At 41.8% G+C, this 13,667-nt stretch overlaps 2 protein-coding genes across 2 annotated transcripts in view; both read right to left on the bottom strand.

Moving 5' to 3' along the window:
• The window catches only part of LOC141194468 (oocyte zinc finger protein XlCOF7.1-like), a 215,776-nt gene that overhangs the window by 188,996 nt on the left and 13,113 nt on the right, over window positions 1–13,667 (bottom strand). The gene's annotated exons all lie outside the window — the stretch shown is intronic.
• Window positions 1–13,667, bottom strand: part of LOC141194413 (uncharacterized) — a 36,595-nt gene that overhangs the window by 19,767 nt on the left and 3,161 nt on the right. The gene's annotated exons all lie outside the window — the stretch shown is intronic.

Here is a 13,667-nt window from a genome sequence, read left to right as displayed (position 1 = left end):
AAAATTGTTGCGGGACAACAAATATTTTATGTTATAATGAACCTTTGTAAATTCACAGAATATCCACTATATTTATTTAAATGGTGTTGAACGGCAATGACAGCCAATGCGTGAGGGATGGAGGAATGCAGGTTTACAACATTGCTGGTGACAAACCTATATTCTTCCTGCCACACGAACCTGTCAAAAACCATCAGGACAGACGTAGTATCTTTCACATGGCCTGGTGTTTGAATAACCAGAGGATACAAATGTTCACCAGCCATTGGTTAAATTCTCATTCAATGAACCCATACCCGAGATAATAGGGCGAAGGGTGGGGGGATACCCTTGTGTGTTTTGGGGAGACCATGAAAAATGGGATAATCAGGTAACAGCCAGCGCTGAATTTTGTTATTAAACACCGACAAATAAATGCCTTCCTCCAGAATAGTGGACAACATTGTTTTATACAAATTGGTAGGATTCATAGAGACCACCGGAGCAGATTTCATATATCAACAATTCTAATAGCACATACTCCGGGGCATCAAAACATGTTGTCCATACATAATAATGATCTCACACATTTTTCTTTCTTTGGTCTTGTAATGGTAAATTATCCGGTAAGGGGTGGAACAGACAGAAACACCTTAATATGCGTGAAGCCTTCTGGATCTGACGTGCAAATACTAAATACCCTTCGGGTAATGAATTTCCGCAATGACCGGTTTTACATCTAGTGATGAAATTCATACTGGTTTATTCCCAGCAGACATCTATATGGTGACATTCCAGGTTTTCTGAATTTATTTTGTGTTTTTCCGGTTATTATTTGCTGGTGTACTTATTTCCCTTTCTGTATATTGCGCTATCATTGCAGATTCATCTTCGCAGAACGCACATAAATGATGCAAATATCTTAAAGATTTTCAGCAATGACGGAGTATTTCCATTGCAATGTTCTGCAGCTTATTTATCTTCCATTTCTCATACATTTATTTTTGTCAGTTTTTTTGCAATATAATTCAATGATTTGTTTTTCGTTGATACAGATAGAAATTCCTGCTACATCCACAGCTTCACGATTCAGTTCTGCATCAGATATTTGTTTTTGTCAGTTTTATTATAATGTAATTACCTGTTTTTCGTTGATACAGATAAAAATGCTTGCTCCATCTATAGCCTCACGATCAGGTTTTACATCAGACTCTATGCAGACGTCTCCCATTGCCATTGATCTGTTATACATTCAGCTCTTGGATATCATGGATTTGTACGCTCCATCTAATCTGATTCACCATTACAATGCTCCACAGTAATCTGATTCGCCATTACAATGCTCCACAGTAATCTGATTCGCCATTACAATGCTCCACAGTAATCTGATTCGCCATTACAATGCTCCACAGTAATCTGATTCGCCATTACAATGCTCCACAGTAATCTCACCAGTGTTCTGTACTTGTTCTCGTCTGTTTTACAATGATGCATCTATTTGCCTCCCAGTGATATGACAGATAATGCTCGGTATATCTGCGGCTCTATGATCCTTTGCCAGGATATTATACTTTGCACCAGATCAGATGCGGGTGGATTTCCTCAATTTTGATTTGCATAATTTTTTCCCCTTTATATGTTCATTGTTATAGGTTTATAGTTTCTCCATATTGGTTATTGTGCATATTATTTTATATTATATTTTTACGTGTGTCAGATCGATAAGAACAATATTTCTATTCACAATTTAGACATTGATGCGTTTTATCTGTTTATTGGACATTGTTATTGCGATGCTCTATACTGAATCTATCATCCATCTCATGTATACATGTTCCTGTCCCTCTATAATCAGTATATCCTCCCACCTTCCGTTGCTATAGTTGATGGCATTTGTGATGTTCTGACCCTGTGATCTCACACCTGTACACTTAATCCCGGTGTTGTGTTCCTATATGGGATAATCCCCTGGCAGCTAACACCGGTGGTCTTCACACAAATGTCCTGCAATAAACAGTTTATATACAGAGGGGGATACGGATATGCATGAACAAGAGTATGAGGTCTAATTCTATCTTATTTTTCACCATCATGGTGTTTTGCATTTCTGGCTTGTTGTGTGACGCTTGTAATGATCATCTTGTCTGTATTTGATCTCGTTGCCTTCAATGTGAACTGTGGCTGGGATTTTCTTCACACCTTTTGCATGTCTAATTGATTTCTCATTTTGTGTCATGTGACTCCATTGTGCTTGTATATATATATATATATATATATATATATATATATATATATATATATATATATATATATGACTTCATTGTCCTTTTCTCATCTGCTATAACTATGGGTACAACCCTAGCGCCAGAAACACATAAGAATTTTAATTATTATTTTTTTTTTAAATGATCCAATACATTTTTTTCATATTTTACCTGTTGGAGTGCTGATTTTCTCCTTTTCGTTTTTTTCATATGTCTGTGCTCACCAGCCGGACTGGCACCCTTCAGTGGACTATCTTCACCCTGTTTGGATTCAGCGTTGCAGCTCCCTAACCCTCCCTCCTGTTTCTTCACAATATTGTAACCCGTATGCTAGGCCTCGATGTTCTCCATACAAACTTGCTGTTAGAATTGTTAAGACGGGAGAAAAAGGTCTGAGGAACGCAGACCGGAAAGGTCTGAAATATATAAAGAAGATCTGGTAAAATGTCCATTTTGATCACACTAATACGACCAAACCAGGACAAGGGTTTCAAGTTATAATTCATTCGATTTTTAACCATTTGTTCAAGGATGGGGGATATAATTTAAAAGATACAGATCATCCAAGTTCCCCAGAATTTGTATACCCAGGTACTTAATTGTGTCTTTCTGCCACTTAAAGGGGAAGTTAGAAATTAGTTATTGTGTCAGTTCAGGGTTAAAAGTTATGTTCATGGCTTCTGTTTTAGAGTAGTTGACTTTAAAATTGCTTACATGGCCGAGTTATTCGAATTCCTTTATTATAGAGGGAAATGAGATCATTGGGTTTGAAACATAGAGCAACAGGTCGTCTGCATGTAGAGCTAGTTTATAGTGATGTGAGTCTATAGTAACTCCACTAATATCTGGATTTATATGTAATGCTACCGCGAAATGTTCCATCACCAATGTGTATAGGAGAGGTGATAAGGGACACCCTTGTCTCGTCCCCTTTTTAATAGAAAATGTGTCATATAGAAGGCCGTTTACCCTATCGCTTTAGGGTCAGTGTAGAAGGATAAAATTTTAGATAACAAGAAAGAGTCCAACCTAATTTGTGGTAGGGGGCTCTTCAAGAAAGTCCAATGCACTGTGTCTAACGCTTTTTTAGCGTAGGCAGAAACAAGGCACATTGGGATCCCGTTTTTTTGCATGTGAAATTAACGTTTTATTTTTATTATCACGAGCTTCTCTGCCCTTAATGAAGCCAACCTGATCATTGCTGACAATTGAGGGTAGATAGTGGGAGAGCCGTGTTGTAACCACTTTAGAGAATATTTTACATTATTTAATGATATTGGACGAATATTAGGGCAGGTATCTGGTTCTTTTCCAGGCTTTGATGGAACCATTATATGAGCCTTAAGTGATTGGGGGGCAAAAGGGGGAGTCTTCTGAGATATTATTGAACACTTTGGCTAAAAATGGTAATAACTGGGGGGAAAACATCTTATAAAATCTATTATTGAATCCATCTGCCCCAGGCCTCTTCCCGATAGGGAATGATTTATTGGCCTGTCCTATCTCTTGTTCAGTGAAAGCTTTGTCTAGTATCTCCTGCTCAGGGGTCTGTAAGGAAGGAACGGCAGTGTCCTTAATATATTTGTCATTTTTAGTTTCAAGAATATTAGGTGGCATGTCGTGGTATTGTCCATGAATATTATATAGCGAACTATAAAAGAAACTAAATGCTTCCGCTATGTCAATGGGGTTCTGAATTTCTGGCCCGGGTGCCCCTTTTATTTTGGATACTTATGTCCTTTACACGTGTGGATGTAACCTTCTTGCAAATGAGCAACCACATTTATCTGTGAATTAGTATGAGTATCTTCACATGTGATCTTGGCATTTTGTATACGTTTGATCTAGTAAAGACCTTCCCTCCTTTCTTTTTCTCAATCAGATTATTTTTATTTAACAAAACAAAGAAAGACCAACATTTTCTTTTTTTAAATAAACTTTGTGACAAAAAAAATAAAAAATAAAAACCAGTAAACAATACAAGAACCGGTATACAATGATATAAATCCCAATATTGCTCTATAGTACAATGTTTTGGAATAGTAATTTTACATTTGTACATAAATATCTGAATACTTCCTGACTGCTTATTTTTTTTCCTATTGAGACATCAAAAGAAAAAGAATATATCTAAGAAGGGACAATTGTGTGGACGGAGACAATTATTATTTGCTGACGCCTTGGGTATAAGGATATAAATTCCTGGTTTACTGTAAGGAAATGGACAAACGATCCAGTACAGTATTTCTGAGAAGGTTTTCTGAAGCAATACCTGGGGTAATTAACCATTGTTCCCATATGTGTATGAATTTCTTGAGAGCGTTCCTTTAATACAAGATCCCCTTTCCAAGCATAGAGTGTTATTTATCCTGGATTTTAGTTCTGTTATCGTTGGGGGAGAATTGTCTATCCAATGTAGGGCCATCAACTTTATGGCTGGGAATAATATTCTTGAGGTAGCTATTGCCATATGGGAGTCTGGGTCTACGTCCTCTCCCAGGAGTCCTAGGATACAGATTTTAGGTTCCAACTGAAGTTGTATCCCAGATACAGATAGTACAAGAGCGATCACCCCCTTCCAGTAGTCGCCAATATTTACACATTCCCACGTCATATGCATCAGGTGCGCGTCATTTTGACCACATCTAGGACATGTGTCATCAGTTTGTATTTCAATTTTAAATAAAGTACTTGGGGATCTATATACTCTTATGAATGAGAAGAATTCGGGACAATCTTTGTGACTCTGACAATGACAGATTCTGTGTCAAATCCAGTATTTCCCCCATTGCTCCTCAGATAACGGACCCACCTCCTCCTCCCATTTTGTCTTAACTATCAATATTATCCAAATGTAGGGCCAGTAACTGTCTATAAATAAGGGATATTAGACCTTTTGTATCCACTGCTTTAGCAATGGTATCTATTGGGTGATATCTATCAATCAGTATGGCGTTTATTCTAGTACCCCTATCCTCCCACTCACTAATATTATTTAGCTTCTGTAGCTCTGGTAAGTTATAGTTGTGCCATAAAGGAGTATAATTTGTGTACTTTCCAATCCCCAGAATATTTTTACCCCTATCCCACACCTTATATATTAACTTTAGTGTACGACATTTTAAGTAATTTTCTCGAGGAGGCCCTATATCTAGTACCGAGAATGGAAGCTTCCACTTGGTTCCTTCCATAAGTAGATGCCCTGAAATTACACAATATTTATCCCATCCATGAAACTACTTTAGCTCCATTCTAGCATTAAGCAGGTCTGCATATACCTGGAGGGAAGCAGATTGTTTATGTTGTTTGTCAAGGAGATCAATCCGCTCAAGCAAATGGGGACTTTAGCTGTTCTCTCCTTTTTTTAGCTTTTGTCTATGTTTTATTATTATCCCTCTGAGGACACATGTGAGTGCTTCCCATTTAAATGGTAAGGCAGTTTCATCATGCTCATATATTTGAAGGAGTCTATAGTCTCAAGAAGGTCTGAGACACAGAGTGAGTCTTTCGTCAGATTATCATTTAGGTTCCAACATCTGAAGCCTTGGTGGAGTCCGGCATAGTCAGATCTATAATATAACGGGAGATGCGAGTCTCTGTCTGAAGCCTTTATAGACTGCGCAAGCGTGACACGCCTGAGCAGTCCGGCTCCAGACAGAAGCAGGCATGGAGCCGTTACAGGTAAGAGGAGCGTATATGGTGCCAGAGATCACAGTATGCGTAGACACAGAACGCATACCGCGATCTCCGGCGCCATACTTACCTGACCGGGAGGAGCGTTGCCGCGGCGCCTTTCTTTGCCGGAGACCGGGGCAGGAGTGGAGGCGTCAGAGTCAGCACATGCGCATAGCGCTATCTGGCGCCATTTGCTGAAGACACATTTGCAGTGTGTCTTCAGCAAAATGGCGCCGGACAGCGTGGTATGGGCACGCGCTACTCCGGCGCCGCACTCCTCCCCCGGCCTCCGGCAGAACAGAACACCACAGCGCTGGAGCACAGGGAAGAAAGGCGAGTATAAGTGCTTATTTTTTTGTATGTGTGCAGAGTGAAAGGAATGAGGGGTGCCATACATACCAGGATTGGGGGGCGAGGGGGCCACACATCAGGATTGGGGGATGAGGGATACCAAGCATACCAGTATTGGGGGATGAGGGGTACCATGCATACCAGTATTGGGGGATGAGGGGTACCATGCATACCAGGATTGGGGGATGAGGGGTACCATGCATACCAGGATGAGGAATTGGGTGCCATGCATACCAGGATGAGGGGTACCACGCATACCAGGATTGGGGGGATGAGGGGTGCCATACATATCAGGATAGGGATGAGGAGTGCCATGCATACAAGGATTGGGGGGGTGAGGGGACCATGCATACCAGGATTGGGGGGGTGAGGGGTGCCATGCATACCAGAATAGGGATGAGGAGTACCATACATACCAGGATAGGGATGGGGTACCATGCATACCAAAATAGGCATGAGGGGTACCCTACATACCAGGATAGGAATGAGGGGTACCATGCATACCAGGATGAGGGATGGGGTGCCATGCATACCAGGATAGGAATGCGGGGTACCATGCATACCAGGATAGGGATGGGGTACCATGAATACCAGGATAGGGATGAGTGGTACCATACATACCAGGATAAGGATGAGGGGTATAATACATACCAGGATAGGAATGCGGGATACCATGCATACCAGGATGAAGGGTACCATGCATACCAGAATAAGGATAAGGGGTACCATGCATACCAGTATAGGGATGAGGGGTGCCATGCATACCAGGATGAGGGATGAGGAGTACCATACATACCAGGATAGGAATTGGGGATACCATGCATACCAGGATGAGTAATGGGGTGCCATGCATACCAGGATAGAAATGCCGGGTACCATGCATACCAGGATAGGGATGAGGGGTACCATACATACCAGGATAGGAATGCGGGGTACCATGCATACCAGGATGAGGGGTACCATGCATGCCAGAATATGGATGAGGGGTGCCATGCATACCAGGATTGGGGATGAGGGGTGCCATGCATACCAGGATTGGGGATGAGGCGTGCCATGCATACCAGGATGGGGGTGAGGGGTGCCATCCATACCAGGATGGGGATGAGGGGTGCCATGCATACCAGGATAGGGATGAGGTACCATGAATACCAGGATAGGGATGAGTGGTACCATACATACCAGGATAAGGATGAGGGGTATAATACATACCAGGATAGGAATGCGGGATACCATGCATACCAGGATGAAGGGTACCATGCATACCAGAATAAGGATGAGGGGTACCATGCATACCAGTATAGGGATGAGGGGTGCCATGCATACCAGAATGAGGGATGAGGAGTACCATACATACCAGGATAGGAATTGGGGATACCATGCATACCAGGATGAGTAATGGGGTGCCATGCATACCAGGATAGAAATGCGGGGTACCATGCATACCAGGATAGGGATGAGGGGTACCATACATACCAGGATAGGAATGCGGGGTACCATGCATACCAGGATGAGGGGTACCATGCATGCCAGAATAGGGATGAGGGGTGCCATGCATACCAGGATTGGGGATGAGGGGTGCCATGCATACCAGGATTGGGGATGAGGCGTGCCATGCATACCAGGATTGGGGATGAGGCGTGCCATGCATACCAGGATGGGGGTGAGGGGTGCCATCCATACCAGGATGGGGATGAGGGGTGCCATGCATACCAGGATAGGATGGTGGGGACAGGTTGGGGGCAGCACATACCAGCATGGGAGACCATATACCAATAAAAATGCTCGCCACCCGGGCGTAGAAAGGGTTCAATAGCTAGTTACAATGTACAGGAGCATGATCTGACCATACAGCAGTTCCTACCTGAGATGTAGGTTGCCATGCAGGCAAGTGACGGCTAATTAAGAAAAGGACTATATGGCTATGCATATTGTGTAAAGGAGAATAATAGGCATAATCCTTTACGTCTGGATGTAGTATCCGCCATACATCGCCCAGTTGAGATCAAAGCACAATTAGCAAAGCTTTTGTTTGTGTTTTAGATTGGTGACTCCAGCCCAGGGACGGGTCTAAAGAAGGATCCAAGACAAAATTAAAGTCACCTCCAATGATGATAAGGTCCTCCGCAAAATATTTTAGTTTGTTTAAGTAATGACAGCATGTCTTAATTTGGTCACAATTAGGGAGATAGAAGTTTGCCAAAGTCAAAATTTTGGAGTAGATGGAGATCTTAACAAACACGAACCTCCTCTCCGTGTCAGACAGTGTGTCTACAATAGTATGCAGCAGTGATCTGTGGCGGCCTATACTCAGCACCTTAGACTTCAAAACTGCATTTTTATGGGACGCCAAGATGAATAATATCTATTAGTAATCTGAGGTAGAGTATATGATCGCCTCTAAAGTGTGACTCCTGAAGAAAGAGAAAATGTACGTGCTGTTTATGCCTACGATAAAACACTTGAGCTCCTTTCTCTGGAACATTAAGTCCTCTGACATTTAATGAACAAGTTTTGAGTTGTGCCATATTATATGAAAAAAAGGGGGAATGGAAGAGAGAAAGGTTAAGAGAAAAGAGGAAGTATAGACGGTAGATAGTAACGTCTACCTCTCAGTGTCTAAGAAGTATAGATTATGAATATATCAAAACAGTAGGAAATTGCAAAACAAGCAGATCCCAATGCAAGTCCCTAACTGGGGGTTGTCTTTACAGGCGTAAGTCAAACTTTCAGTTCTAGGATTCCTATTAGGTGGAACCATGGAATATAAAGCAAGTAAAGTAACACAGCCTGATATTACAGTAGTATCATGTGAACTCAACTTATATCCTGGTCTAAGATCTTATATGAACTTAGACATTCTATATAGTGGAAGAGTGGCACCTAACGCTCTATTTAGATATATCTAATTATATGCTTAACCCCTTTACAACCCAAGGTGGTTTGCACGTTAATGACTAGGCCAATTTTTACAATTCTGACCACTGTCACTTTATGAGGTAATTACTCTGGAACGCTTCAACGGATCTCCCTGATTCTGAGAATGTTTTTTCGGGACATATTGTACTTCATGATTGTGGTAAAATTTCTTCGATATCACTTGCGTTTATTTGTGAAAAAAACGGAAATACGGCGAAAATTTTGAACATTTTGCAATTTTCAAAATTTGAATTTTTATGCCCTTAAATCAGAGAGATATGTCACACAAAAGAGTTAATAAATAACATTTCCCACATATCTACTTTGCATCAGCACAATTTTGGAACCAAAATTTTTTTTTGTTAGGGAGCTATAAGGGTTAAAAGTTGACCAGAGATTTCTCATTTTTCCAACAAAATTTACAAAACCATTTTTTTAGGGACCACATCACATTTGAAGTCACTTTGAGAGGTCTTTATGACAGAAAATACCCAAAAGTGACACCATTCTAAAAACTGCACCCCTCAAGGTGCTCAAAACCACATTCAAGAACTTTATTAACCCTTCAGGTGCTTCACAGGAATTTTTGGAATGTGGAAGAAAAAAATGAACATTTAACTTTTTTCACAAAAATGTTACTTTAGACCCAATATTTTTTATTTTCGCAGGGGTAACAGGAAAAAATGGACCCCAAAATTTGTTGTGCAATTTCCCCTGGGCACGCAGATACCCCATATGTGGGGAAAAACCACTGATTGGGCGCACGGTAGGGCTCGGAAGGGAAGGAGCGCCATTTGACTTTTTGATTGTAAAATTTGCTTGAATAATTAGCGGACGCCATGTTGCGTTTGGAGAGCCCCTGATGTGCCTAAACAGTGGAAACCCCCCACAAGTGACCCCATTTTGGAAACTAGACCCCCCAAGGCACCTATCTAGATGCATAGTGAGCACTTGGAACCCTCAGGTGCTTCACAAATTGATTCGTAAAAATGAAAAAGTGGAAAAAAAATACTTTTTCATTATTACGGATCAATTTGTGAAGCACCTAGGGGTTCCAAGTTCTCACTATGCATCTAGATAGGTGCCTTGGGGGGTCTAGTTTCCAAAATGGGGTCACTTGTGGTGGAGCTCCACTGTTTAGGCACATCAGGGGCTCTCCAAACGCAACATGGTGTCCGCTAACAATTTGAGCCAATTTTCCATTCAATATGTTAGCGGACACCATGTCGCGTTTGGAGAGCCCCTGATGTGCCTAAACAGTGGAGCTCCCCCACAAGTGACCCCATTTTGGAAACTATACCCCTCAAGGATTTTATTAAGGGGTATAGCGAACATTTTGAACCCAGAGGTACGACACAGAATTTGATAACATTAGGTCATCATATTGAATAAGTTGTCATTGCTCTTGAGCGCAAGTGCTCGCTACTTGAGGTTGCATCGGGTACTCAGGTATGCACCATGTATCATCGGTGCTCAAGTGAAATGCTCGAGTCCCTGCCCGCATGTTTCACGGTTATTAGACACCCACAAAATACATGCGGGGATCGCTCGTGCATGGCATGCAATCCCCGCGAGGTTTTTTTGGCCGCAAAGCATATGGGGCGGAGACTCGAGCACCCGCGATACTCAGTGCATACCCGAGCACCCGATGCAAACTCAAGTAACGAGCACTTGCGCTCAACACTAGTCGCCATATCGTCATCTTTTTTTTTTTTTTTTACATTGGAAAAAAAAAACAACCCCAACCCTAACATTAGCACAACCCCAACCCCAGCCCTAGCGTTTATTTTTTACAGCGTTCCTCATGCGGTATAAGTGATGAGATTACTTTATTCTTTGGGTCAGTGCGATTACAGCGATACCAGAATCATATCGGGTTTTTATGATTGACAGCTGTCACACACTAAAAGACACATATTTTGTAAAATCTAGTTTTTGCATCGCCATATTTTGGCCTACAGAGTCATGTGACGGCTCGTTTTTTGCGGGATGAGTTGACGTTTTTATTGGTGCCATTTTCAGGCACGTGACATTTTTTGATCGCTTTCTATTCCTATTTTTGGGAGGCAGAATAAACAAAAACCAACAATTCAGGAATTGTGTTTTTTTACATTTTTTTATTCTGCTCCACGTGTGGTAAAATTGATATGGTAGCTTTATTCTTCGGGTCAGTACGTTTACAGCGGTACCACATTTATATAGTTTTTCCATGTTTTGGCGCTTTTACACAGTAAAAGCTATTTTATAGAAAAAAATATTTTTTTGCATCGCTTTATTCTGAGAGCTCTAACTTTTTGATTTTTCAGATGATGGAGCTGTATGGCGGCTTGATTTTTGCGGGATGAGATGACGTTTTCAGCGGTACCATTTTTATTTATATTCATCTTTTTGATCGCGTGTTATTCCATTTTTTGTTTGGCGGTATGATGATAAAGCATTGTTTTTTGCTTTGTTTTTTTATTTTTTTTTTACCGTGTTCACTGAAGGGGTTAACTAGTGGAAGTTTTCTAGGTCAGGTCGTTACGGACGCGGTGATACCAAATATGTATACTTTTATTGTTTTTTTTTTCATAATAATATTTATTGATGGGTACATTATATTTTTATTTTTAGTGGATTATTTTTTTTATATTTTTACAATTTTTTTTTAATTTTTTTTTTCACTTTCAGACACTTTTTTTTACTTTTTTACTTTGTCCCACTATGGGACTTTCACTTTTTTTATTCTGATCGCCTGCATGGCACAGGAATGCAGCACCATCCCTGTGCCATGCAGGCTGTCAGCGCTGGACAGGGAGAAGATTGTTTGGAGATGCACTGCGCATGTCCAAGCAATCTTCCTGCTGTCTGGTGACCCGGATGTTGTCATGACGACATCGGGTCGTCATGGCAACACCCGGGAAGCCGCTTCAGACAGCGCTGGAAGCCGGAAGAGGAGGTGAGTATCGCCGATCACCTCCCCTTGCCCCCGCAATGCCGCGATCAACTTCGATCGCAGCATCGCGGGGGTTAATGTGCTGGGGGTGGTGCAGGACCGCTCCCTGCACATAGTATCGGGTGTCAGCTGTAACAATCAGCTGACACCCGGCGGCGATCGCGCCCGCACAGCCTGTGTGCGCGCGCAATCGCCATGACGTACTAATACGGGTCAGGCTCTTAAAGCCCAGGGCACTGACGCGTATTAGTATGTCATGGGCTTTAAAGGGGTTAAAGAAATAAGTAAGCATCTGCAAACTGTCTCTCATCAGGGAAGACAAGATTCATTTCAGGAGCTCATATGATTGGCAGGTTCCTTTCCCATCTGGCTGCATCACCATCAAGTTCATGATCCATTGAACGCCTTCTGTGACATGCTGGAACTCTCTGTGGCAATGGTGGAGCAGGTGGCCAGTCAGATATATGGAATGTCCAGGGCATCACAAATAGGTCTCATGTTGCTTGGATCTTTGAAAATATACAGCTGGAATGGGTACCCCCAGGAGTACATCAGGCCATTTTCCCGGATGGCATCAAGTAGTGGTTTCAATACCCTTCTTTTAGCAAGTGTCATTCAGGATAGATATGTGAGCAATTATATGCGTTTTCCATTGAAATCACCAGGACCCAACTCCTCTGCTTTACTCACAATGGCCTCTTTTACATTGAAAAAATGTATGCGACAGATAATGTCCCTTGGATGCTCAGGATCTGGGCCATGATTGCCTATTGTACGGTGCGCCTTATAAATCTCCACCTCCTTATCAATAGGATCACCAAGGATACTATGAATAATGATCGCAGTGTTGGCATAATCACTTGTGCATTGATGCTTTCAGGTATACCCCTTATCCAGATATTATTGTGATTTAAACAGATGGTTTATTTACTGGCTGTGAAGATCCAGTGTTAGTTTCTGAGCATTATGATGGCCTCTAACTTGGACGACATTATCCTCTAATCTCTGTACCTTGTCAGTAAGCTGTGACAGGATAGAAGTGAGGGGACGTATTTCAGTAATGTATGTGGTCTCCAGCCTCTGAATATATTGCTCCATATCTTCTTTAGTAGGGATAGACACAATCTGATATACAAATCAGTTATGTTGTTCCCCATATCAGAATAACCTGTGGCTGTGGGGTAAATGTCCCTGTGAAGCAAGCACTGCTCAGCATGGGGGCTTTGGTGAGAGTACAGGGAGATTTATGGAGCTGTTTTCTTGTGAGGCCTACATTAAGAGAGAAGTTGGTGCAGGACTTACTGTCTGGAGCTGTCTGGCATCATGAGGGTTAAGGATGCTTCTTTTTCCAAGCTGAGCTCAGGCAGTAATAGCTCCGGAGCAGGAAGATAAGACCTTCCATAAGAAACGCTGCATACCAGACATGCTGACGGAGGTGGAGGACCTCAGATTAACCTCTGATCTCTTCTTTCTTTTCCATATCGAAAGTCATGTTTGAGGCTGTAAATTGCTTATAATTCCCCAAGGAGCATGGTCTGAAGAGAGTG

This window comes from Phyllobates terribilis, unplaced genomic scaffold, assembly GCF_046119375.1.
Source record: "Phyllobates terribilis strain yellow unplaced genomic scaffold, ASM4611937v1 Scaffold_71__1_contigs__length_7168151, whole genome shotgun sequence".
NCBI lineage: Eukaryota > Metazoa > Chordata > Amphibia > Anura > Dendrobatidae > Phyllobates > Phyllobates terribilis.
The sequence above is the reverse complement of the archived record's forward strand: the minus strand, read 5'-3'. Positions and strand labels throughout refer to the sequence as shown.